Below are 5710 nucleotides of genomic sequence, written 5' to 3' on the forward strand. Positions count from 1 at the left end.
GATACAGCTGTGTGCATTTTATGATTGAGTTATTCTGCTTTTACCTACTAAGAAAAAAAACCAACCAATCCATTCAGTTCCCCACTTCCTGCCTCCGATCCAAGAACTATTTGGAAGAAGTGATATATAATTATTATCTGCTTTGTGTTCTGACAAAGTAAATTCGAAAATAACATGAGTTTGATTTTCCTAAAAGTATTCAGTCAACTCAGATATCAGATATCAATACAAATGAGAGCATTTTTTTGCATGTGTAAAACCAAAACTTGTTTTTTTGTCCTTGTCCCATAGCAATTTATTCCTAAGACCATCTTTCTTTTAATTTACTACCTTTTTGTTTGTATTTAAGTAATGTTTTTAACCCCCTTGTTAAGACACCAAAGTAAAAGTAAAGTAGACCAATATCTGGGCTATTTACCTTATTCTTGTGAGAAACTTTAAATGGTAGTTATGTATGCTTTTATATTTAAAGATTTATGGGATGTTAGTGGAAGAAAGAGATGTTTTAAATATGAGTACAAAATTGCTTTCATCATCCGTGCAGTATTCACTTTGTTGGATACTTTGTTCTTTTATAGTTAGTAAAAATGTCTGAGTTCATGTTTTACTTGAATCTTATATGGACCTCCTGAATACCTCATAAATTGTCTAAATAATGATCAGAAATTTGATAGTGTCCTTTGACACCTATGAACAGAGATCACTATTAATCTGTAGCCCAGAGATACAGTGATATTTTTAAACAACTTTCAATAAAAAAATTTCATGAGATATAGCACACTGCACTTTCTTCAGATCAGTGCTGTCCAGTAGCACTTTTTACAATAATAAAAATATTCTTTGTGTGCTCCAGTATGGTAGCCACTAGTCACATGTAGCTAGTGAGCCCTTGAAGAGTAGCTAGTATGATTGAAGAACTGAATTTTTAATTTTAATTAATTGAAATTTAAGTAGTCACATGTGGTTAGTGGCTACTGTATTGGACAGCATAGCTTTAGATAATATTTAAGTAGTAGTAACTAAGGAAAGCATTCTTTCAATAGGGTTTTTAAGGCTACTAATTTATTGAAATATGAAATGGCAGCATCATGATTAAAAATGATCTCTGAGCAACGGAACAGCCGCACTGTTTATGTTGACTGTTGCATCCTTGCAGAATTTGGCACCACCTCTCTCCCAACCCCGTTGTGATGTAGGCCTTCAGAGAAGAGCAGCCCTTTCCGTTTTTTGGGGGAAGTCTTTGGTTTGCAGAGATGTACAGATTCCAGTGCCAATAATTCGTTTCTGATGAGACTGTCATGTCTTTTTAGTGTTAAAATATTTTACGTAGCTAAACCTAGTAATCTCTTATTGTAGATGAATTTGAAGTCATTTCACCTCTAAATAAGATTGGTCATTTCTCATTTTACCAGTGGTCAAACTGCAACATGGAAGTATATCATATTTATACTTTGTTTAATTCTGGAAGACCATTCATGCTGATGCAAAGACAAGTGTTTTGTTTCTGAGAGAACAAGATTTTGCTGTGTTCTCTGGCCATGTCGTGTGTCACCCTTGATTCTAGCTGGTCATGTAGTTTGTGTTAATTCCTCAAAAGGGCAGGAGTGGGGTTGGAAAACACCTGGCCAAGGGGAGTGCCAGGCTTGGTACAGTCTGTTCCCACTGCTGGGGAAAGAGCTTAAAGCCTGTTTGTTTGATAGCTATCAGTGTTTAATCATCATATGAAAAGACTTAGGGATAACAAAGACCACCAAAGTGCCAAAATCTAATACTACTTAAAAAAAATGTAAACAATGGAGGGGTTATAATGTAAGGGTTTTATAATGCTAAGAAATAAGCTCATTTTTAGTTATGGATTTTCATTACTACCTCTTTGCTGTATAAATATATCTCAGTTTTCTAATACTTCAATTTCCTGAGAATCTGTATGTACGTTTTTGTAAATAAAAGAATTTACCATATGCTAGGGGAAGGACCTGGCTTTTAAAGAAATTGTATAAAGACCTTTGTTACTGGATTTGTTAACAGTGAATCAATTTGAAACTTCTTTAAAACATTTGATAGCCTTTTCTGGTCCCTTGACTGAGGTGTTTTTGTTTTGTTTTGTTTTGTTTTCCTTTTTTAGTAAACATGATCTTATTTAGTGAGATCTATGTTCAGGAAGCGTGTACCCTCATTTGTTAATTTACAACTGCAAAGATTTGTATGTCTCCTATGTTTTCCTTTCATGCCAAAGAAATACTCTTTTTTAAAAGCCAGCAGGTTGCACAAACTGAAAACTTTCCCCCTGCTTGTACAGGCAATCTTAAGTTTTATTTCCTGGGATTTAGATAGTTTCCAGAAGAAAATACCCAATTTTTTAGTTAAAGCTAGTGGTAATAATTTGTGAAAGTAACATGGTTTTAGGAATGCATTAGTTCCATTAAGGAAGTAATGACAGTTTTAAGGAACTGTGTTGCATTCAATCCACAATTGCATGAACCTTTTTAAAGTGAATGTAAGATATAATCACTAAATTTTGTGTGTGTATGTGAACTACTCAGGATTCAATGGCCTAACATGTAGGGGATTGATTGCTGTTATCTTTACGGCTAGATTTCCTATCATTGCACACGGCTATTGATCCTATTTTTTAAGGGGGTCAAACCTGCTGCCTTAAAGCTAAACCTGCTGCCTTTAAACTTTGCTATTGCCCTCCCTCCAACTGTGGCTGTAAACAGTGACTCTGCATAGTCAGCTAGCATTATACTTGATTCTATTGTGAATGCAAATAAAATTTGTTAAGTCCATCAAGTATTAACTAGGTAAATGTAAACTGATTTCAACCTTGTCTTTGGCCAAGTCTACTTGATAGCTTACGATAATTTGGAAATGAAGTACATCGATTTGAATGTGAACATTGTGTTTGAGTCATTGTGGGAATAATTATTCATATTTGGAACTGGTAATGAACATTTAAAGTGTTTATTTCCATCCTATGGGACAAATTTCTTAATTTCTCAGAGCCTTTAGTGATTACTACCAGAAAAGCGTATTCTGAAGAATGAGAAAATTTATGTAAATTACCTTAATTTCTAGTAGCTTAGTGTGCAGTAAAGAATAAATGATAATTTATTATTGGTATTTAATGTTGGCATATCGTTAATATACATACCATATTAATATGTAGTAATTTTGTATTTTGGCATTGGGTTTTGTAGTACCATTTAAAGAGTGAAGGTCATCTAAATTTTATATGAGATCTCCTGAGAGTAGCCCAAACTGTAGCAAGTAAAGAGAAAAAAAAAAAAAAGTTTTGCCTTTTTATTGTAGAGACTATTAACATAAGTAGAAGATTATAATCTCTTTGTGTAATTAACTAGGTCCAACCCCCATGACCAGTCTGGCCCTATCCATTCCCTACCATCTCTTCTCACATTTTTTTTTTTTTTTTTTTTTTTTTTTGGGGAAACAAATCCCAGAGATTGTATCTTATCTATAAATATTTCAGTACTTATCTCAAATGGTAAGGTCTCATTTTAAATAAAACCACAATACCATTATACACACACAGTAATCCTTAATAATCATATAACCAGTATGAATGCTCCAGTTTCTAGGAAATTGTTTTTAATAGCAGTATTGAGGTGTGTAAAAAGTGGAGAAAAAATATAATAAGGAGGAGGCTACTTTTGCAAAGAGGATGAAAGATTTCTGTTACGAGGACAATAGACCCCTAGGTAGATAAATTTGGAGGTATAGACAAGTGATTAAGGGGAGGAAAGTGGGAAAGCAGAGTAATGTTGAAAGCAGGGGCTGTTTCTTGCATCCTCACTATCTACTGTTTTCCTATGGGCATAGTAAGATGAAGATTATTAGGGTAAAAAAATGGAATTGATAAATCTTGTGAAATTGCTAACAGTGACAAAGGAATGACTCTTAGGAGAAGGGGTTGGGCTTTTGAAATATAATCAACAAACCAAGGCAGAAAAGACACTTGGGTGAGCAGGAAAGAAAATGGGTGGTAAAAAAAAAAAAAAAAAAAAGTGGTAAAATGGGCACAAAATTTTAATGGAGATGGTTCAGCAAGTGAATGCAGGGTTTTTGTATTGTTTTTTTGCTTTTGGAAGAAGATGAGATGGGGAAAGGATAAGGAATCACCTTAAAATCAAACATCCCAATACTGTGGTCAAAAGGGATCAGTAGAGAAGTAATTCAGGATAAATTCATCTGAGCCATTATCAGAATTTATAAGGAAATCAAACCACATGGTTAGAGTTGCCAGAAATGCATCAAATCAGGCGACTTTTTGAGTTTTTGTACTGCTGCTTAGACTAAATGCAAATAGAGTGTGAATTACACACACTCGTCTCAAACCAGTGAGTCCAATTTTATTTTTGTTTAAAAGAGCAGCTGACTAGAGAGAACACCAGCACGTGTTTGCACAATCTACTGAGGAGAGGATATGTGTGGTCTGGCCTGATAGATACATGGAGCTGCTGGGGTGTGAGCCCCTCATCTTGAGCTGGAGAGACCTCTGATTAATGTTCTTTCTCCACGGCCAAGAGGACGGTGGAGTAATAGCTGTAGTAAGTCAGATATGGCCAGGCTGCCTTTTTACAGTTTTCAGAGCAGCTCCACTGACTTTTACTCAATCTTTCAAAAGGTCTTTTGAAATGGAAAGATAAAACTGATACTCAAAGTGCTTCAATGACACCTCTGTCGGAGGTCACACAGCAGTGATGAGATCTGAACCCAGGTAAGTCTCATCTATCTTGTTGTCTTCCCACCACACTCCGTGTTGGATGAAACCCAAAGATGACAGAGTCCAGTATGTTTAATTCTGGCAGATAAAATTAAAATTTTAATGAATTCTACTAAATTATTTAAATTCAGCTGTTGGATTCAGCTTAAGCTTTCAGTGCTCTCTTAAACTGTTTAATAGGTCCAATTTGTAAAAATCCCTTGAAGGATTTAGGATCAAATGATTTTTTTTTAATCAAGTGATTCTTAATATCTAATTGGTTTCTAATAATCAGGTCTATAGTATCTCTAAAGACTGAAATTTGTTTCTTTTTTAAAATAAAGTTACCATATGCATCATCTCATTCTTTGAAGGTTGAAATGAATACTCAGAGTTAATTTTAAATTTTCCAAATGTGCCTTAGCCTATAAGTCTCTTGCCATATTTCCAGTAAACTTTTACTTGTCAAATTTCAAATAAGCCCATGGAAATACTTTTTTTAAGGGAAAGAATGAAGTTCATAGACAAACTACCTTGATTATTAATCAAGTTGGAAGTCTAAAATATATAAAAATAGTTAAAAACACCTTGCAAAATCAGGGTCATACTTATATTCTCTTTATAGTACTAAGCCTACATGAGTGCAAACATTAGGAAATTATTTTTTGTATATATGTTGTGTGTATGTATCTGTATCTGTGTGTATATGTGTGTGTGTATGTATGTATATATTTTTTAAATAGACTCTTTTCCTGGTGGTAAAAACTTGCTTGAATTAGAGTATCAACTGCTGGTTATACAATGTGAAGTGACTGGGTTTGCCTAATAAAGTTGCCTTCAAATACAGAAGTATGCTAATTAATAGGCAAGATCGGTGCCACTTGATAACACTGGTCAGGTCAGGGATGTCAACTGTAGGATGGAAGAAAAACTTTGTCATCTTCCTACTCATAAAAAAAGGGGTGATCAATATTTGCCTTTCAGGTT

The sequence above is a fragment of the Enhydra lutris genome, unplaced genomic scaffold, assembly GCF_002288905.1.
Source record: "Enhydra lutris kenyoni isolate GAN:26980312 unplaced genomic scaffold, ASM228890v2 scaffoldscaffold4, whole genome shotgun sequence".
NCBI classification, from domain to species: domain Eukaryota; kingdom Metazoa; phylum Chordata; class Mammalia; order Carnivora; family Mustelidae; genus Enhydra; species Enhydra lutris.